At 46.6% G+C, this 22,731-nt stretch overlaps 1 long non-coding RNA gene across 2 annotated transcripts in view; it reads right to left on the bottom strand.

Annotated features, from left to right (window-relative positions):
• Positions 1–997: 997 nt before the first annotated feature.
• The window catches only part of LOC139273742 (uncharacterized), a 34,322-nt gene continuing 12,588 nt past the window's right edge, over positions 998–22,731 (bottom strand). The window contains exon 5 of one of the 2 annotated variants that reach the window (XR_011595333.1): positions 998–1,577. This is a non-coding gene — a long non-coding RNA (uncharacterized lncRNA). Of the gene's footprint in view, positions 1,578–15,246; positions 17,233–22,731 lie in introns of those variants that run through there. The other variant, XR_011595331.1, reaches the window with a different exon arrangement.

Genomic DNA, 22,731 nt, shown 5'->3' with positions numbered 1-22,731 from the left:
CCTCTAAGGGACCAACATTTACTTTAGCTACTCGTTTCCTTTTTATATACCTGTAGAAGCTCTTACTCTCTGTTTTTATATTTCTTGCTAGTTTGCTCTCATATGCTACCTTCTCTGTCTTTATCATATTTTTAGTCGTCCTTTGCTGGTTTATAAAAATTTCCCAATCCTCTGGCCTTCCACTGTCCTTCGCAACATTATATGCCTTTTTTTTCCAATTTGATACCATCCTTTACTTCCTTAGTTAGCCAGGGATGGTTCATCCTTCTCTTAGCATCTTTATTTCTCACTTGAATAAATCTTTGCTGAGAAGTTATGAAATATCTCCTTAAATGTTTGCCACTGCGTTTCTACAGTCTTACCCTTTAACATATTTTCCCAGTCCACTTGGTGTCAGTGACGAGGGTTGGTTTATATCACATGGGAGGATATTGGTGTCAAGACTGTGGGGTTGGTTCATCCTTCTTTGACCTGACCAAGGCCTTTGACATGGTCAACTGTGAGGGATTATCGAGTGTACTCTACAAATTTGGCTGTCTCAAAAATTTGTCACCATCCTCCGCTTGCTTTATGATAACATGCAAGCCATGATCCTGACCAATGGATCCACCACGGACACAGTTCATGTCCGAACCGGGGTGAAGCAAGGCTGTGTCATTGCACCGACGCTCTTGTCGATCTTCCTTGCTGCAAAGCCACTTCTCACCATCAGTAAGCTTCCTGCTGAAGTGGAGATCATCTATAGAACAAACGGGAAACTGTTCAACTTCCATCACCTTCAGACCAGATCCAAGGTCGTGCCATCCTCTGTCCTCGAATTACAATATGCAGATGACGCTTGTATCTGCATTCACTTGGAGGACAGGCTCCAAACCATCATCAACACTTTCACCGTAGCGACTGAGAGCATAGGCCTTACACTAAACATCCGTAAAACAAAGGTGCTCTATCAACCTGCTCCCGCCACACAGCACTATCACCCCCATCCCCCTCCTCCCCCAATTATCAAAATCCATGCTGAGGTCTTGAACAATTAGGACCATTTTTCATACCTCGGGAGCCTACTGTCAACAAGGACAGATTTTGATAACTAGGTCCAATACCACCTTCAGTGTGCCAGTGCAGCCTTTGGTCGCCTAAGGAATAGAGTGTTTGAAGACCAGAACCTTAAAAGCGGCACAAAGCTCATGGTCTACAAAGCAGTAGTGATACCTGCCCTCATATGTGCTTCTCTGACATGGACTATACAGTAGGCACATCAAAGCACTGGAGAAATACCATCAGCGTTGCCTGTGAAAGGTCCTGCAAATACATTGCTAGGATAGGTGCATCAATATCCTCACGCAGGCCAACATCCTCAGCATTGAAGCATTGACCACGCTCGATCAGCTACAATGGACGGGCCACATTGTCCATATGCCCGATACGAGACTCCCAAAGCAAGCACTCTACTTGGAGCTTCGACACGGCAAGCGAGCCCCAGGGGGGCAAAGGAAACGCTTCAAGGACACCCTCAAGGCTTCTTTGAAGAAGTTCAACATCCCCACCGACACCTGGGAATCCCTGGCACAAGATCACTGAAAATGGAAGAGAATAGTCCGTGAGGGCATTGAACACTTTGAGTCTCATCACCAGGAGTAAGCAGAGACCAAGCGCATACGGCGGAAGGAGCAAACAACAACCCATGTACTGCAACAAACCGACACTTCAACCAACGTACTTTCGACCACCGTCTGACCAACCTGCGACAGAGACTGGAGCTCCCGCATTGGACTTAACAGACAACTGAGATCTAATTTTTAATGTGGAAGCAAGTCATCCTCAACTCCAAGAGACTGACTTTTATGATGATGGTTGGTTTATATCAGACAAGAGGAGATTGGTGTCAGTGACTGTGGGGTTGGTTTATATCAGACAGGAGGAGATTGGTGTCAGTGACTGTGGGGTTGGTTTATATCAGACAGGAGGAGATTGGTGTCAATCACTGTGGGGTTGGTTTATATCAGACAGGAGGAGATTGGTGTCAGTGACTGTGGGGTTGGTTTATATCAGACAGGAGGAGATTGGTGTCAGTGACTGTGGGGTTGGTTTATATCAGACAGGAGGAGATTGGTGTCAGTGACTGTGGGGTTGGTTTATATCAGACAGGAGGAGATTGGTGTCAGTGACTGTGGGGTTGGTTTATATCAGACAGGAGGAGATTGGTGTCAGTGACTGTGGGGTTGGTTTATATCAGACAGGAGGAGATTGGTGTCAGTGACTGTGGGGTTGGTTTATATCAGACAGGAGGAGATTGGTGTCAGTGACTGTGGGGTTGGTTTATATCAGACAGGAGGAGATTGGTGTCAATCACTGTGGGGTTGGTTTATATCAGACAGGAGGAGATTGGTGTCAGTGACTGTGGGGTTGGTTTATATCAGACAGGAGGAGATTGGTGTCAGTGACTGTGGGGTTGGTTTATATCAGACAGGAGGAGATTGGTGTCAGTGACTGTGGGGTTGGTTTATATCAGACAGGAGGAGATTGGTGTCAGTGACTGTGGGGTTGGTTTATATCAGACAGGAGGAGATTGATGTCAGTGACTGTGGGGTTGGTTTATATCAGACAGGAGGAGATTGGTGTCAGTGACTGTGGGGTTGGTTTATATCAGACACGAGGAGATTGGTGTCAGTGACTGTGGGGTTGGTTTATATCAGACACGAGGAGATTGGTGTCATGGAATCATAGCAGTTTACAACACAGAAAGAGGCCATTTGGCCCATCGTGTCTGTGTGGCTGAAAAAGAGCTATCCAGCCTAATCCCACTTTGCAGCTCTTGGTCCGTAGCCCTGTAGGTTATGACACTTCAAATGCATATCCAAGTAATTTTGTAAATGCAATGAGGGTTTCTGTCTCCAGCACTCTTTCAGGTAGTAAGTTCCAGATTCTGGAGGTTATGCTCAGACTGTGTAAAATACAAGTTAGGCCACGGTTAGGTAGAGTACTTGCACAGTTCTGGTCCCCACATTACAGGAACATAGAAACATAGAAACATAGAAAATAGGTGCAGGAGCAGGCCATTCAGCCCTTCTAGCCTGCACCGCCATTCAATGAGTTCATGGCTGAACATGAAACTTCAGTACCCACTTCCTGCTTTCACGCCATACCCCTTGATCCCCCGAGTAGTAAGGACTTCATCTAACTCCCTTTTGAATATATTTAGTGAATTGGCCTCAACTACTTCCTGTGGTAGAGAATTCCACAGGTTCACCACTCTCTGGGTGAAGAAGTTTCTCCTTATCTCGGTCCTAAATGGCTTACCCCTTATCCTTAGACTGTGACCCCTGGTTCTGGACTTCCCCAACATTGGGAACATTCTTCCTGCATCCAACCTGTCCAAACCCGTCAGAATTTTAAACGTTTCTATGAGGTCCCCTCTCACTCTTCTGAACTCCAGTGAATACAAGCCCAGTTGATCCAGTCTTTCTTGATAGGTCAGTCCCACCATCCCGGGAATCAGTCTGGTGAACCTTCGCTGCACTCCCTCAATAGCAAGTATGTCCTTCCTCAAGTTAGGAGACCAAAACTGTACACAATACTCCAGGTGTGGCCTCACCAAGGCCCTGTACAACTGTAGCAACACCTCCCTGCCCCTGTACTCAAATCCCCTCGCTATGAAGGCCAACATGCCATTTGCTTTCTTAACCGCCTGCTGTACCTGCATGCCAACCTTCAATGACTGATGTACCATGACACCCAGGTCTCGTTGCACCTTCCCTTTTCCTAATCTGTCACCATTCAGATAATAGTCTGTCTCTCTGTTTTTACCACCAAAGTGGATAACCTCACATTTATCCACATTATACTTCATCTGCCACGCATTTGCCCACTCACCTAACCTATCCAAGTCACTCTGTAGCCTCATAGCATTCTCCTCGCAGCTCACACTGCCACCCAACTTAGTGTCATCCGCAAATTTGGAGATACTACATTTAATCCCCTCGTCTAAATCATTAATGTACAATGTAAACAGCTGGGGCCCCAGCACAGAACCCTGCGGTACCCCACTAGTCACTGCCTGCCATTCCGAAAAGTACCCATTTACTCCTACTCTTTGCTTCCTGTCTGACAACCAGTTCTCAATCCACGTCAGCACACTACCCCCAATCCCATGTGCTTTAACTTTGCACATTAATCTCCTGTGTGGGACCTTGTCGAAAGCCTTCTGAAAGTCCAAATATACCACATCAACTGGTACTCCTTTGTCCACTTTATTGGAAACATCCTCAAAAAATTCCAGAAGATTTGTCAAGCATGATCTCCCTTTCACAAATCCATGCTGACTTGGACCTATCATGTCACCATTTTCCAAATGCGCTGCTATGACATCCTTAATAATTGATTCCATCATTTTACCCACTACTGAGGTCAGGCTGACCGGTCTATAATTCCCTGCTTTCTCTCTCCCTCCTTTTTTAAAAAGTGGGGTTACATTGGCTACCCTCCACTCGATAGGAACTGATCCAGAGTCAATGGAATGTTGGAAAATGACTGTCAATGCATCCGCTATTTCCAAGGCCACCTCCTTAAGTACTCTGGGATGCAGTCCATCAGGCCCTGGGGATTTATCGGCCTTCAATCCCATCAATTTCCCCAACACAATTTCCCGACTAATAAAGATTTCCCTCAGTTCCTCCTCCTTAATAGACCCTCTGACCACTTTTATATCCGGAAGGTTGTTTGTGTCCTCCTTAGTGAATACTGAACCAAAGTACTTGTTCAATTGGTCTGCCATTTCTTTGTTCCCCGTTATGACTTCCCCTGATTCTGATTGCAGGGGACCTACGTTTGTCTTACTAACCTTTTTCTCTTTACATACCTATAGAAACTTTTGCAATCCGCCTTAATGTTCCCTGCAAGCTTCTTCTCGTACTCCATTTTCCCTGCCCTAATCAAACCCTTTGTCCTCCTCTGCTGAGTTCTAAATTTCTCCCAGTCCCCAGAACGATGTGATTGCACTGGAGAGGGTACAAAGGAGATTTACGAGGATGTTAACTGGACTGAAGAATTTGAGCTATGAAGAAAGTTTGGGTGGGCTGGTGTTGTTTTCTTTGGAAGAGTGGTGGCTGAGGGTAGGCTTAATTGTGTACAAAATTATAAGGGTCCCAGATGGAGTGGATAGGAATGACATCCGAACATAAATGAGTACCAGTTGATGTGGTATATTTGGACTTTCAGAAGGCTTTCGACAAGGTCCCACACAGGAGATTAATGTGCAAAGTTAAAGCACATGGGATTGGGGGTAGTGTGCTGACGTGGATTGAGAACTGGTTGTCAGACAGGAAGCAAAGAGTAGGAGTAAATGGGTACTTTTCGGAATGGCAGGCAGTGACTAGTGGGGTACCGCAGGGTTCTGTGCTGGGGCCCCAGCTGTTTACATTGTACATTAATGATTTAGACGAGGGGATTGAATGTAGTATCTCCAAATTTGCGGATGACACTAAGTTGGGTGGCAGTGTGAGCTGCGAGGAGGATGCTATGAGGCTACAGAGTGACTTGGATAGGTTAGGTGAGTGGGCAAATGCGTGGCAGATGAAGTATAATGTGGATAAATGTGAGGTTATCCACTTTGGTGGTAAAAACAGAGAGACAGACTATTATCTGAATGGTGACAGATTAGGAAAAGGGAAGGTGCAACGAGACCTGGGTGTCATGGTACATCAGTCATTGAAGGTTGGCATGCAGGTACAGCAGGCGGTTAAGAAAGCAAATGGCATGTTGGCCTTCATAGCGAGGGGATTTGAGTAGAGGGGCAGGGAGGTGTTGCTACAGTTGTACAGGGCCTTGGTGAGGCCACACCTGGAGTATTGTGTACAGTTTTGGTCTCCTAACTTGAGGAAGGACATTCTTGCTATTGAGGGAGTGCAGCGAAGATTCACCAGACTGATTCCCGGGATGGTGGGACTGACCTATCAAGAAAGACTGGATCAACTGGGCTTGTATTCACTGGAGTTCAGAAGAGTGAGAGGGGACCTCATAGAAACGTTTAAAATTCTGATGGGTTTGGACAGGTTGGATGCAGGAAGAATGTTCCCAATGTTGGGGAAGTCCAGAACCAGGGGTCACAGTCTAAGGATAAGGGGTAAGCCATTTAGGACTGAGATAAGGAGAAACTTCTTCACCCAGAGAGTGGTGAACCTGTGGAATTCTCTACCACACGAAGTAGTTGAGGCCAATTCACTAAATATATTCAAAAGGGAGTTAGATGAAGTCCTTACTACTCGAGGGATCAAGGGGTATGGCGTGAAAGCAGGAAGGGGGTACTGAAGTTTCATGTTCAGCCATGAACTCATTGAATGGCGGTGCAGGCTAGAAGGGCTGAATGGCCTGCTCCTGCACCTATTTTCGATGTTTCTATAAGACAAACAAATAGGAGCAGGAATAAGCCATCTGGCTCCACGAGCCTGATCCACCATTCAATAAGATCATGGCTGATCTGATCTTGGCCTCAACTCCACTTCCCTTCCCACTCCCCATAACCCTTCACTCCCTTATCATTCAAAAATCTGTCTATCCCCACCTTAAATATATTCAATGACCCAGCCTCCACAGCTCTCTGGGGTAGAGAATTCCAAAGATTCACGAACCTCCGAGAGTGAAATTCTTCCTCATTTCCGTTTTGAATGGGCGACCCCTTATTCTGAAACTATGCCTCCTAGTTCTAGATTCCCCCATGAGGGGAAACATCCTCTCTGCATCAACCCTGTCAAGCCTACTCAGAATCTTACACGTTTCAATAAGATCACCTCTCATTCTTCTAAACTCAATGAGTATAGGCCCAACCTGCTCAACCTATCTTCACATGACAACCCCTTCTCCGAAATCAACCTCGTGAACCTTCTCTGAACTGACCTATTTCCCTTTGCAGAGAGGTCAATTACCAGGGGGCACAGATTTAAAGTAATTGGTAGAAGCTTTAGAGGAGAGTTGAGGAGAAACTTTTCACACAGAGGGTGGTGGGGCTCTGGAACTCATAGCCTGAAAGGGTGGTAGACACAGAAACCCTCACAACATTTGAAACATACTTAGATATGCACTGGAAGTGTCATAACCTACAAGGCTGTGGAGCAAGAGCTGGAAAGTGGGATTAGGCGGGATAGCTCTTTCTTGACCGGCACAAACACAGTGGGCTGAATGGCCTCCTTTTGTACCATAAATTTCTCTGATTCTGTGGTAGTTGATATCTCCGACTATTGCTGCCTAATTCTCAAATGTTCCTACATATTTGCTTTTCTATCTCCCTCTGACTGTTTATAGTACACTCCCAACATTGTGATTGCCCCTTTTTTGTTTATCAGTTCAACACATATGGCCTCATTTGATGATCCTGCCAACATATCATCCCTCCTCACTGCTGTAACAACACCTCAGCTTATCTGCCTTATTCCCTAGTCTTTCTTGCATTGAAGTGTGTACCATTAAGCACTGTCAAACTCCTTTGTGGTTGATATTCTAGCCTCTGCCTACCAAACTCATTGAGGAATTTTCTGTTCCCATTTCCAAGCTTTGCTTCTCTCCCTTCTGAATCTACACTCAGGTTCCCATCCCCCTGCCAAGCAAGTTTAAACCCTCCCCAACTGTATTAGCAAACCCCCAGGGAGGTAAGGGTACCGGCGTTGTTGAGATGTGACCTTATCCGGCTTGTACAGTCCCCACCCCCTCAGGAATCTGGCTGTTCACACTCGCCCCTCAGAATGTCCTGCAGCCTCTCAATGACATCCCTGACTCTGGCACCAGGAAGACAACCTACCGTCCTGGAGTTATGTCAGCGGCCGCAGAAAGGCCTGTCTGTCCCCGGAACTATTGAAGCCCCTTTCAATATTGCCTTCCTAACCGTGCACCTCCCCCCTCTCCCATACAGTTGAGCCACCCATGAAGCCTTGGACTTGACTGTACTCCCTGAGGAACCACCAGTATAGAGAGTGAGATGCACTCGAGGTCTCCTGCACTACCTGCCTGGTCCTCCATGTCTGTCTGGCAGTCACCCATTCCCTCTCTGCCTGCATACTCTTATGCTGCGAGGTGATGACCTCCTGGAAGGTGCTAGCCACGCAGCTCTCAGTCTCACAGATGCAGTGACACTCGCTGCTGCTCAAGCTCCGAAACCCGGAGCTTGAGCTCCTCCAGATGACGACACTTGTTGCGCACATGGTTGACCAGAACATGAGAAGCGTGGTTGTTCCACGACAGGGTTCCATCTGTTTAAACAGAAACATCTACACTGTGTTATTTCCTGAAATAATACCCACTGTCCAGCCTGAATTAATCCATTTCACTACCAAATGCTGCAATGTTTCCTCCACCTCACATGGTTCCATCTGTTTAAAATCACAACAGAAAGGTCCAGTATCCTCCTGCAGTTTGAGAGAAACCAGCTTTAACAATGGGGCAGAGTTTAAGCCAATGAGGTAGATCCGGGCTCAGCCCCATCCATCGGGGGTCACAAGCCCCGGCCCACACACACTCCAATTGGTTGGATGGCCAACTGCCTGCCCATTCCTCCAGCTCCGCCCCCGCTCTTCTATTGGTCGGGAGCTGCCATCAATCAGCCGGGCAGTGTGAGCTGAGCATGCGCATTGGGTGAGGCAGCGGGTGAAAGATGGGCGGAGGGAGGGAGCAGGTTAATAAAGGACGCGCTTATTTGTACTGCAAAAATGGCCACCATGCTCCTCCCTTTGTCTTTAATTGGTCCCCTTGGAGGATAAGCCACACCCTGAAGTTTCACAGGAATGTGTAACTGGAACAGCCCATCGCAAGGTCGCACTGACTTTGCAAATTGTAACTTGATCCACTTTGACTTCCTGAAGCAACACAGGACAGAGCTGCCCAGAAGTCAGCAAGGACCAGCCAAAGTGCCTTACCCCAGTCCAAATGCATGCCCCCCCCAGCCAAAGTGCCTTACCCCAGTCCAAATGCATGCCCCCCCAGCCAAAGTGCCTTACCCCCGTCCACGTGCATGCCTCCCCAGTCCTGCTTCTCGGCACCATCTGCATGGAATGATTTGGTCCGGGAGGCGGGGGGGAGATGGGGGGGCGGGAGCTTGACATAAAGAACATAACAAATAGGAGCAGGAGTAGGCCAAATGGCCCCTCGAGCCCGCTTCGTCATTTAATACGATCATGGTTGATCCAATCATGGACTCAGGTCCTCTTCCCTGCCCGCTCCCCATCACCCATTATTACCTTATTGGTTAAGAAACTGTCTATTTCTGTCTTAAATTTATTCAATGACCCAACTTCCACAGTTCTCTGAGGGGGCGGGGCTTGTTGCCTGTCAGTCAAAAAAGTGCAGTACAAATAGTTCCATGGGTTAATAAACCCCGGGGGGGACGTGGGCTTCACACACACCGAGTGCGGGCCCAGGCCCGAGAGACAACACTCCGCACCATCCGCTTCACACACATCCGGGCTCAGCCCCAGGCCCCGAATCACAGCCTGCAGGCCCTGTATTTGCCCACCGGTTCCAGGCCCAGTTAGTGAGCGCCCGGGAAAGCGGGCTCAGCGGGCGCCACCTTGGTCAGGGCAGGGGAGCGGACTCAGCTTCCGCCATCTTGGTCAGGGCGGGTATCGCGGCGCATGCGCGGTCCTTTGGGCAGGGACAAGGGGTGGGCGGGGCTTCAGGCTGTCTGTCAGTTTGATTGGACACATGTTTATGCCCAGGTCAGTGGCCCCTGAAAGGGAGCCTTGTTGTATTGATTGTTGTCTGCTGACTTTAGTCCAACCCGGGCTCACCCTATTGGTCCAGCCCAGGCTCACCCTATTGGTCCAGCCCAGGCTCACCCTATTGGGCCAGCCCAAACTCACCCTATTGGGCCAGCTCGGGCTCACCCTATTGGTCCAGCCCAGGCTCACCCTATTGGGCCAGCTCGGGCTCACCCTATTGGGCCAGCACGGGCTCACCCTATTTGACCAGACCGGGCTCACCCTATTGGGCAGACCGGGCTCACCCTATTGGGCCAGCACAGTCTCACCCTATTGGGCCAGCTCAGGCTCACCCTATTGGGCCAGCTCAGGCTCACCCTATTGGGCCAGCTCAGGCTCACCCTATTGGGCCAACCCAGGCTCACCCTATTGGGCCAGCAAGCGTTCACCCTATTGGGCCAGCCGGGCTCACCCTATTGGGCCAGCACAATTTAGAAAGGCTTAAGTAACTGAAATAGACAGCTTTACAATCGCCGCACAGTACAGAAGGGAGCGACTGTTAATGGGAGCTCGGTTGGTGAAGTCCTCCGACACCCCAAGATAAACTGGACTGTCCCTTTAACTATAAATATGCAAAGAAAGGGGGAGTCCCTGCCCCTTTAAATATCTGACCCATTCCCCCAGGCAGTGGGAGGAGGAACAGTGCTCGGTCTCTTTATATCCTGACCCAGTAAGCACTGCCGGATGGGCTGCCGCAGGCTCCTAAAGTCCACAGAAAGTATAACACCTCGGGTGTAGCAGAACAATGGAAAAGAGCACACACACTGTCTTTGCTATAATTTATATATTTGTGTGTGTGTGTGTAAACAAAACACATCATTCTTAATGTTTGCTAGTCAATTCCCCAGAGATAAATTATTCTCTTCAGCAATTCTTTTCCAGCATTGTATTTCCTTTTATGTAAAATGTAATTGCAGAGTGTTTAATACTTTTACCATTGATTGATAACCCATTGTCTTGTGTGTCTCTTGTTTAGAAAGTGATGTCACACTGACCATATCTGTCCGCAGTACTCAGTGGGAAAAGGGATTAAATCACACCGAGGATAATGAGCAACCCCCCACCAGTCTCTGAGCTTTATTGTTCAGTGATCACCTCACCATCACACAGAAGCTCCTGAGATTTACCTCCGGTGTGTGATGATTGGTGCCAGTGATGGTAAAAGTGAAGCTGTACCTAAACCTGCCGTGAGGTTAATAAATCTCTTATTCTCTCACTGGTTCTATCCTTCGTTTGGAAAGGAATGCAACACTTGCAACTATCCAGCAAAATTTGCTCTATTTCTGTCTCCAGTCTTCTGTTTCTTGACTGTTACTTTCACTGTTTCCTCCCAAACCATTGCCAATATTTGTGGACATTGTTTAGTGCCGCAATAACTAAGACATGGTCGAGTGTCAAAAAACAGAGACAGGGCCGAGTGCAGTATAAACAGAGACAGGGCCGAGTGCAGTATAAACAGAGACAGGGCCGAGTGCAGTATAAACAGAGACAGGGCCGAGTGCAGTATAAACAGAGACAGGGCCGAGTGCAGTATAAACAGAGATAGGGCCGGTGCAGTATAAACAGAGACAGGGCCGAGTGCAGTATAAACAGAGACAGGGCTGAGTGCAGTATAAACAGCGACAGGGCCGAGTGCAGTATAAACAGAGACAGGGTCCAATGTAATATAAACAGAGACAGGGTCTAGTGTAATATAAACAGAGACAGGGTCTAGTGTAATATAAACAGAGACAGGGTCTAGTGTAATATAAACAGAGACAGGGTCCAATGTAATATAAACAGAGACAGGGTCTAGTGTAATATAAACAGAGACAGGGTGTAGTGTAATATAAACAGAGACAGGGCCGAGTGCAGTATAAACAGAGACAGGGCCGAGTGTAATATAAACAGAGACAGGGCCTAGTGTAATATAAACAGAGACAGGGTCTAGTATAATATAAACAGACAGGGTTTAGGGTAATATAAACAGAGACAGGGTATAGTGCATTAATAACTGAGAAAGGCCTAGTTTTACACTAGAAACAAGTCTTTAATAATTGAAACAGTTTTTTTGCAATAACTGAAAGAGGTGATAGTGTGACACTCACAGAAGCCGGGTCTACTTTAACAATATCAGAAACATACTCCATTGAATACAACAGAGACAAGATCTATAGTTATAATAATAGAGGCGTGCACTAGAGCTGGAACAACAAGGGCAGGTTATTTTCCAATCATCGCAGAGGCCAGGTCTAGTGTAACAATTCCAGAGACAGGGTCTCATACAATAAGAGTGGAGACAGGGTCCAGAGTAATAACAGCAAATGCATGGCCCACTGTGAGAGTAACAAAGACAGTGCTGGATCCAATAATAACGAGGCAGACTCTCGTGTTATACTGAACACAAGGCTGGATCTTGTGTGATGATCACACAGGCAGTATCTAGTGCACTCAAACAAAGATTGGGTCTCATCTAATAGTGTGTGCAAGTCAGGACCTATTGCTATATTCTCATTCACCCATCACCCCTGTGCTCACTGACCTACATTGGCGCCCGGTTAAGCAAAGCCTCAATTTTAAAATTGTAATCTTTGGTTTCAAAACTCTCCATGACCTCGCCCCTCCCTATCTCTGTCATCTCCTCCAGCCCCACAACCCAACGAATTCTCTGCTCCTCCAAATCTGTCCTTTTGGTCATCCCCGATTTTAATCGCTCCACCATTGGCGGCCGTGCCTTCAGCTGCCGAGGCTCTAAGTTTTGGAATTCCCCCTAAATCTCCACCTCCTCTTTCAAGATTCTTCTTAAAAACTACCTCTTCGATCAAACTTTTGAGAATCTGTCCTGATATCTTTCTCTGTGGCTCTGTGTCAAAAATGTTTTCTTATTGAATCGATTTTGTTAAGCACTGTGGGATGTTTCACTGCATTAAAGGCGCTATATTAATGTAAGTTCTGGTTGTTTTGTTGTTGTAGTAAATGCTTTGCCGAATATCTAATAACACAGTGAAGGTCCACTGCAGTAAGAATGGGTGGGGTTAGTGTAATAACACAGGCACGGTCTAGTGTAATGGGAACAGGGAACAGATCATGTCAGCCTTGGCTCAGTGGTACCACTCTCGGCCCTGAGTCTGGGGATCGGGGGTTCAATTCCCAATCCAGAGACCCGAGCCCATAATCTAGGCCGAGACTCCAGGTGCCAATACAGAGGGAGTGCTGCACTGTCAGAGGTGCCATCTTTCAGAGGAGACATTGAACCAACGCCCTGTCTAGTCCCTAAGTTGGATGTAAAAGATCCCACGGCCACGATTCTGAGGAAGATCAGGTGGAGTGCTCCACGGTGTCCTGGCCAATGTGTATCCCTCAACTAACATCACTGAGAATGGATTATCTTGTCATCATTACATTGCTGCTTATGGGATCTTGCTGTTCACAAATTGGCTGCGGCATTTCCTACGTTACATCTCCTCTCCATTCACCCTCCACCCCAACTCTTCTTTCACTAGTACTCTCCAACTCCCTAACCTCAACTCCTTTTTCATCCCTACTCTCCAACCCCCCCCCCCCTCAGCCTAACTCCTGTTTCACCCCTGAAATTGAAGACAAACGTAGGTCCCTTGCAGTCAGAATCAGTTTAATTTATAATGGGGAACAATGAAATGGCAGACCAATGGAACAAATACTTTGGCACTGTCTTCAGGAAGGAAGACACAAATAACATTCTGGAAATACTAGGGGACTGAGGGTCTAGTGAGAAGGAGGAACTGAAGGAAATCCTTATTAGTCAGGAAATTGTGTTAGGGAAATTGATGGGATTGAAGGCCGATAAATCCCCAGGGCCTGATAGTCTGCATCCCTGAGTACTTAAAGAAGTGGCCCTAGAAATAGTGGATGCATTGGTGATCATTTTCCAACAGTCTATCGATTCTGGATCAGTTCCTATGGACTGGAGGGTAGCTAATGTAACACCACTTTTTAAAAAAGGGTGAGAGAAAACAGGGAATTAGAGACCGGTTAGCCTGACATCGGCGGTGGGGAAAATGTTGGAATCAATTATTTAGATGAAATAGCAGCGCATTTGGAAAGCAGTGACAGGATCGGTCCAAGTCAGCATGGATTTATGAAAAGGAAATCATGCTTGCCAAATCTTCTAGAATTTTTTGAGGATGTAACTAGTAGAGTGGACAAGGGAGAACCAGTGGATGTGGTGTATTTGGACTTTCAAAAGGCTTTTGATAAGGTCCCACACGAGAGATTACTGTGCAAAATTAAAGCATATGGTATTGGAGATAATGTATTAATGTGGATAGAGAACTGGTTGTCAGACAGGAAGCAGAGAGTCGGGATAAAAGGATCCTTTTCAGAATGGCAGGCAGTGACTAGTGGGGTGCCACGGGGCTCAGTGCTGGGACCCCAGCTATTTACAATATACATCAATGATTTAGATGAACGAATTGAGTGTAATATCTCCAACTTTGCAGATGACACTAAGCTGGGTGGCAGTGTGAGCTGTGAGGAGGCTGCAGGGTGACTTGGATAGGTTAGGTGAGTGGGCAAATGCATGGCAGATGCAATCTAATGTGGATAAATGTGAGGTTATCCACTTTGGTGGCAAAAACAGGAAGGCAGAATATTAGCTGAATGGAGGCAGATTAGGAAAAGGGGAGGTGCAATGAGACCTGGGTGTCATGGTACATCAGTCATTGAAAGTTGACATGCAGCTACAGCAGGCGGTGAAGAAGGCAAATGGTACTTTGGCCTTCATAGCTAGAGGATGTGAGTATAGGAACAGGGAGATCTTACTGCAGTTGTCCAGGGCCTTGGTGAGGCCTCACTTGGAATATTGTGTTCAGTTTTGGTCTCCTAATCTGAGGAAGGACATTCTTGCTATTGAAGGAGTACAGGGATGGCTGGGCTGTCATATGAGGAGAGACTGGATCGACTGTGCCTGTATTCACTGGAGTTTGGAAGAATGAGAGGGGATCTCATAAAAATATATAAAATTCTGACGGGATTGGGCAGGTTAAAGGCAGGAAGAATGTTCCTGATGTTGGGGAAGTCCAGAACCAGGGGCCATAGTCTAAGGATAAGGAGTAAGCCATTTAGGACCGAGATGAGGAGAAACTTCTTCACTCAGAGAGTTGTTAACCTGTGGAATTCTCTACTGCAGAAAGTTGTTGAGGCCAGTTCGTGAGATATATTCAAGAGGGAGTTAGATATGGCCCTTACAGCTAAAGGGATCAAGGGGTATGGTGAGAAAGCAGGAAAGTGGTCTTGTGTTGAATGATCAGCCACGATCTTATTGAATGGTGGTGCAGGCTCGAAGGGCCGAACGGCCTACTCCTGCACCTATTTTCTATGTTTCTCTCCAACCCTCCCTCACCCCAACTCCTCTTTAACCCCAACTCTCCAATCCCCCTCCCTACTCTCCAACCCCCCTCACCCCAACTCTCCAAACCCCTCACCGCAACTCCTTTCACCCCTACTCTCCAAACCCCCTCCCTCCTCTCCAACCCTCCTCACCCCCATTTCCTCTTTCACCCCTACTCTCTAACCCCTCCTCATCTTCCATTCACTTCAATTGAAAAGAGATAGACAGGTTGTACCAGTGAGGATTTGAAATATATTTACAACAGATTCTAGATGTTCTTAGAGTCCTGATCTTTCTCTATCACTTGAGGAGTAAGATAACAGACTTTCTCCTGTGATTATAGAGCTGGAGTAGTGGGCCGTGATGTGTTTACTTGTTCATCTTGTTGACACTAAATCATTGCCAATTATTTGATGTGATCTGTATACTTGAATGTAGTTTTTTTTTTTAAATACAATTGCTGAATGGATTCAAATTTAAATTGAACCCAGGTTTGAGGCGTGATGCCCCAATCACACATCGAAGGTGAGAGAGATGCTGTGAGGCACATACTAAGTCCAGCAACTGAAAGTGATTAACAGACTGGGTTTTGTGTTCAGTGATCTCGGGCGTGTTACCGATACCTTCCCTGGATAGCAAGGCTAGGAGAGGCACTCTGGAAGGTATGGAAAGCTGGGACTTTTCCCGGAGAGTAACCGAAGGTCTGAGAACTGAAATAATCTGGAGTCAGAAAGGAGAAAAGGCTCAAAAATGATAGTATATTATTAGGCCGTCCCTCGTATCGAGGATGACCCACTTCCACACCAAAAATACATGAGTTCACAGGTGTTTCAATGAGGGAACTGACATTCTAGGTCCCAAACTCCATGCTGAAGGGTGGAAAATGCCTGTGCATGGATTCTTTTAACATGGGGTGGCCGTTGTACACCAGCCACCACATAGGCTTGACAGAGCTCGGTCTTGATCCAGTGGCAAGGGTTAACCAAGACTCTGCTGCACGGACCTAGTGCACACATATGCTCCTACTATCCATAGATCGCAGTGTGGGCTGGCCCATGCTGCCCCTGGGCCCTCGCCTCTTCTGGGCCCCGAACCCTCACCTCACGACGCTCCTGGGCCCCGATCTCTCACTGCTCCTCCGCCCCAATCAAAAATGGAGCAGTCAGAAACAGGTCATTAATTGGTCTCCTCTTATCTTGGAGACATCAAGTAACAACAGTTATTTGAAATATCAAAATATTAAACTCCTGCCTAGTTGAAGGGTTATCAGCAGAAACAAACACTAACTAACAGAATGAACACTGTTCATTAGGATGTGAATAAAAGCAGCAACAACAGCAGAATCTAACCCCTGCAGTCACTTGTGAACTCGCTGGTGTGTCAGCAGGTCGGATGACACAGTGAATCCCTTCCCACACTCCGAGCAGGTGAACAGTCTCTCCCCAGTGTGGACTCGCTGGTGTACCAGCAGGTGGGATGAATGAGTAAATCCCTTCCCACACTCAGAGCAGGTGAACGGTCTCTTCCCAGTGTGAACTCGCTGGTGTACCAGCAGGTTGGATGAGGTACTGAATCTCTTCCCACATGTGGAGCAGATGAATGGCCTCTCCCCAGTGTGAATGCGTTGGTGTGTCAGCAGGTCAGATGAATGAGTGAATCCCTTTCCACATATGGAGCAGGTGAACGGCCTCTCCCCAGTGTGAATGCGTTGGTGTATCAGCAGGTAGTATGAATGAGTGAATCTCTTCCCACACTCAGAGCAGGTGAACGGTCTCTCCACGGTGGGACTGCACTGATGAACTTCCAGATCAGAAGGGTAATTGAATCCCTTCCCACAATCCCCACATTCCCACGGTTTCTCCGTGGTGTGGGTGTCATTGTGTCTCTCCAGGTTGGGCGATCAGTTGAAGCCTCATCCACACACACAGCACATGTATGGTTTCTTCCCGCTGTGAATGGTGCGATGTTTTTTCAGGCTGTGAAACTGGTTAAAGCTCTTTCCACAGTCAGTGCACTGGAACAATCTCACTCGGGTGTGTGTGTCTCAGTGCTTCTCCAGTCACACTGATGTTTGAAATCTATTCCCACAGACAAAACAGACAAACATTTCTCCTTCAGCATTCAAAGTCCGATGATATTCAGGTCCTGAGTGTGGAAGAAAGAATCTATGAATCTATGGCTTATGGAAAAGGGAAGGGTTAAATTCTGTTTTTGTTATGCTTAAAGAAATAATAGGACTAGAAAAATAGCCACGCTTTTTTAGCCTTGAAACTTAGAGATGCAATTAAATGACCATCTGGTATTAAAAGGGAGTCTCCTTTTATTCTGCTTATCAGACTGTGAACAGAGAGAAACTATGCAAGGACAGATAGAGTGTGTACCTCCCGAGACGACCTTTGTACTCGCGGGACTAATGAATAAGATTCCTTTTCTATTTCTGTATTCAATTTCTGTATAAAGATAGGGACAATTTGCTTGTACAGCAGAGTTTTGCCTTGGTACGGTCCAAGCAGGCTCTCCGAGATATATCTCGCTTTTTAAAAATAAATTCTCTCGAAGTGCACTTCTGAAAGTCTCCGCCTGAGTTAATTTAAGCTAAATATTTCCTTGACAGATTCTGGCGTAGTCCGGCAGGATCTCTAAAAAAAAACGAGATCCAAAAGAACTAAATTTAACTTTTAAAGAGAAAAGAGGAATTTTAAGGACCTTCCTAGCTGAAAGGAGGAAGGTGCCTAGGCCGTCCTAGCTGAAAGGGGGACAGGCCGCCGAGATCCCCTGGAGGGGGTGAGGCATAAGGTAGCTACCACAAAGAAGCTAAAATAACAAAAAGGCAAAAGGAGACCCCGAGCTGAGCAGAAAAGAGAACACCGGTGAGCGCTTTGTAAATTATTGTATATTTTGTAGGATTGTCCTAACTCTCATTTCAGAAAAGATCGCGAGACGTTGCACCCGGCAGAATGGGAAACGGCTCAAGTCGAGCAGGGTGCTTGCGCCCAGCTCCTAGAAAAGGAAAGAAGGACGACCTCTCAACTGAAAGAATGAAAGTACATCCCAAGACTGAGAAAAGAATCAGTAAGGTAGTAAAGCAACGAGAGAAGGTAGGAGATCCCATTGTGCCGCCCGGCTCGCCGGCGGACACTGTAATTAAAGAAACAGGATACGACAGATACGCGGTAATGTTTAGTAGCGATTTGTACGGTTGGTCTGATGGGGATTGGCCATATGGAGGAAGTTTTAAATTGTCCTTAATTGAGGAATGGAGACAGACCACCAAAAATGGGGCGGGGGACCCCACTTGGGATAAAGATTATATGGAGAATTGTTTTAAAAAATGGACAGAGGTGGCAAAGAGGCACCAGCCCCCTAAAAATAAAAAGAAAGAGGAGGAGGGTAAGGAGAAGCCCCCTCCCTCTTACAGCCCCCCGAGTGCCCCGGTTTTGACCGCTTCTCCTGTCGGCTTATACCCCCGTCTTCCAACCACCAAGCCGGATGATTGGCAGGAGATTATAGAAATAGTGGCCGCTCAGCTGGATCAGGCCTCTAGGCGACGAGAAAATCCACAAAACCCATCAGGAAATCCACAAAACACACCAGAAAATCCACAAAACCCACTAGAAAATGAAAATGGAGACGGGGGGCGGGGGGGAGGAGTCGTGGATGATAGCACAACCCCTGCCCCAGGAATGAATACCAGGAATACCACAAGACAGGCCGATTCCTCCACTACCCCCACGACACAAGCCCCCCGTGTAATGATCGGAACAATGGCTGTCCTAAAGCCCTGGACACCGGGAGAAGCTCGGGATATGATATCAGCTGCCCCTAATCCTGTTAATAAGCCAGTAGCCTTTCACAACTGGCTTGAGCAAACCTGTACCATTTATAACCCCCTCCCCGGAGATGTGAAATTATTACTGCAGGCAGCATATGGGTCCTCTTGGCAAGGGGTAAAAGATATGTTCCCTATACCCGCCGGCGAAAACGGAGATTGGCGGGAAAATAGAAGGAAATGAGTCCCGGGAACATTGGTTGCAGCACCGGGGCAAGGATGCCATATTAAAGGGAGCTAAAAAGCATGGAGATATAGGGGAAGTCACCCGCTGCTTGCAGAAAGCAGAAGAATAGATTTTGCAGGCAGATGGAAAAATAGTTGGGACGAGCATGCAGGAATACCAATGGATCAAAATGAACCTTTGGCAGTGCAAACCTTGTTAAATTGTATGTTGCCACAACAAGCAAGAACATACAAAATAAGGGTTTTAGACTGGCAAGGAAAAAGTTGGAAAGAGACAGTTACAGTACTGGCTAACATGGATAGAGAGGGACTATTTACCTATAAGGAAAATAAGGCTAAAACAGGTCAGTAAATCAGCAAAAGGGACGAGGACAGGCACAGAATAATCAGCATAGGGATGCCCCGGAGGCTTAGTGGTACAGGCGGCAGCCCTCCGCTTATCAGCAGACATAGAAGAAAACCCTCTGGCAGTAGTAAAAATAGGAGACACTTATGTGAAATTCCTGGTGGATACCAGTGCTACTATGTCTTCTGTACCATCCTCTGTGGGATTACCTGTCAGCAACACCACCGTCTTAAGTATGGGTGTGGCCGGTATCCCCATGAAAGAATTTTTATCTGAACCTACCAAATTGATAATTGAAGGTCAATCAGTTAATGATGAGACTTTGATAGTCTCTAAAACAACACCGCTCCCTTTATTGGGAAGACAGACTTTGTGCAAACTAGGAGCCACAATTTATTGCACAAAGGAAGGAATGTTCATGGAGCTCCCTCCAAATAATATTCAGCAGTTCTTTAATGGGATTAAAGAAGAGAAAAGGGAGGATAACAAAGAAAAGGCTGCCCTCTATTGTTGGCAATTGATTGGCAACTTCTATTCCCCCTTGATACATGAAGTTATACAAAACTTAAAAGCTAAATTTGACTCTAATACTGAAGAATTGATGTATATAATTTTGACAAGCTTTGAGGCAGTTCAGCTTCACTGTACAGCCTGGTACACTCGCCAAAAAGCTGAAACTTACCAGTGTTTGGTACAATCCTTTTTAAATAGAGAAGAAATAGTAGAAGCTACGCCCCGCATTTATTTTGGACCAGAAGGATTGGGGGTAGCCATGGATTTGACACTCTTACAGCAGTAGCGGTATAGAGAAGAGAACTCGACACCCCATCTGACATTGGCTGTAAAACCGCCAGCGAAACCTAAAGATATGGGTCCGATGATTGTAGGAATAGAAAGAGAAAAACAGCAACACGGCTATCAACCTTGGGCAGTAATAAAATTGTAAAATATTCAGATAGAATTTGTCACCTGCACCAGGGGGATTCTCCAGTGGAAAGGTAAAAATCATGCCTCCACTTTTGAAAAACAGCAACCCCCTGAACAACCTAAGCTGCCAATGGCATTGAATCAAGTATCTCCTAAACTTTGGGCAAAGCATAAGAATCATGTTGGGCAAGTACATTCTGCAGTACCCCATCGGGTACAATTGATAAAGAACGCTGTGTTACCAAGCATTAGGCAGTACAGACTGCCTCCAGAGGCAGAAGATGGGATAGAGCCAGTCATTTCTGCATTGTTGGAACAAGGAGTTTTCGAAAAGACACAGAGCCCGTGTAACACTCCGATACTGCCCATACCAAAGGTTAATAGGCCGAATGAATGGAGATTTGTGCAAGATCTGAGAGCTATTAATAAGATAGTAGTCCCTATCACCCCTGTGGTACCGGACACCAACATTATACTATCTGCTATACCACCAACAGCAACTGTCTTTACTGTAATAGACCTGTGTTCAGCTTTTTTCTCTATCCCGTTAAATCAAGAAAGTCAGTATCTGTTTGCTTTCACCCACAAGAAGCAGCAGTACACATGGACCAGGTTGCCCCAAGGATACACCGAAAGCCCCGCAGTATATGCAGCAGCAGTAAAAAGAGACCTCGAAGACTGTTCATTATCAGACCAGTCTTTACTGCTGCAGTATGCGGACGATTTGCTTGTGGCTTCTAGCCACGGATACAGATGCATGCAAGATTCCCTGAAACTGTTACAGCACCTATGTGAAAGAGGGCACCGAGTGTCATTACAAAAGTTACAATTTTGTCAGACTCAAGTCCAGTACCTGGGTTTTCACATATCTAAAGGGCAGAGGCAGCTAGGACCAGAAAGAATTCAGACAATTATCGAGAATGGGATGCGGTCCTAAGAACAGCTGCCCTAAATGATGCCCCACCCAAGGTGGAGTGGACCCCAAAGAGAGAGGAGGCATTTAAACAGTTAAAGAAAGCCATTACTAATGCTCCGGCGTTGGGACTTCCGAATTATGGTAAATCTTTTCAGATGTATGTGAATGAGAAAGAAGGATTTGCAACAGCAGTACTAACCCAAGAACATGGTGGGGGAAATAAACCAGTTGCTTATTATTCGGTTTTGCTGCCTCCAGTAGTAAGGGGAATGCCAGCATGTCTACGTGCTGTAGCTGCTACTGCGGTCATGGTGGAAAAGTCGGTACCTATTGTTTTGGATCATCCATGTACTGTCATTACAGCCCATGCTGTGTTATTACTTTTGAATTCAGCTGCCACACAACACTTTACAGCGTCTCGAAGAACAGGTTATGAAGTATTACTGCTGTCACACCCTAACTATACCTTTCGACGTGCACCGGTAGTGAACCCAGCCACCTTCCTCCCTACTAAAGAAGTAGAGGATCCAGACCAGCATGATTGTCTGTTAACGGTGGAAGTAGCCACCTTACCAAGACCAGATTTGCTCACAGAGCCCATGGACAATCCTGATCTTATTCTCTGTACGGATGGATCATCACATAGGCCGTCGGATGATTTGTTTTTGGCAGGCTATGCTATTGTAAATCCCCACGAAACTGTTGAAGCATTCGCCCTGCCTCCCGGAACCTCGGCTCAGGCTGCTGAATTGTTTGCCCTCACTAGAGCTTGTATAATAGCTAAAGATCATACTGCTAATATCTATACTGATTCTAGATATGCATTCGGTGTGGTCCATGATTTTGGACAACTGTGGAAAAACAGAGGCTTTATCACCTCTGGTGGAAAGCATATTAAGCACTCTCAACTGGTGCTTAATCTATTAGACGCCATTCAGTTGGCAAGTAAGATAGCCATTATCTAATGTGCAGCTGACACAACCGGTGAGGATGAAGTATCAGTAGGAAATAGGAGGGCTGACAAAGCAGCCAAACAGGCCGCTTCGGCACAGGCAGACTGCCTTCAAGCAGTCTCAGTTTCCCCTCCACAGGTACTTGACATCCAACAACTTAAAACAGCCCAACAACAAGTTACCATGCAGGAAGGAAGAACTTGGGAAAACCAGGGTTGTTTTCTAAAAAATGACATTTGGTTTCACCCTGATGGGCGAACTGTTTGCCCTAGATCTCTATTTTTGCCCCTGTCTCGCCTAGCACACGGTCAGGCTCACATGGGCAAAGGAGGGATGATACATGCTATTAATGCACAGTGGTATGCACCAGGAATAACAGTAGTAATTGAGAAAGTTGCTAGAACATGCCAAATTTGTCAACAAAATAACAGAGGTAAAACACCTGCTGGATATGATCATCTACCCCAACCAAGTATGCCCTTTGAAA

The sequence above is a fragment of the Pristiophorus japonicus genome, chromosome 9, assembly GCF_044704955.1.
Source record: "Pristiophorus japonicus isolate sPriJap1 chromosome 9, sPriJap1.hap1, whole genome shotgun sequence".
Lineage (NCBI taxonomy): Eukaryota > Metazoa > Chordata > Chondrichthyes > Pristiophoridae > Pristiophorus > Pristiophorus japonicus.
Note: the sequence above shows the minus strand (reverse complement) of the source record. Positions and strands in the feature narration are given on the sequence as shown.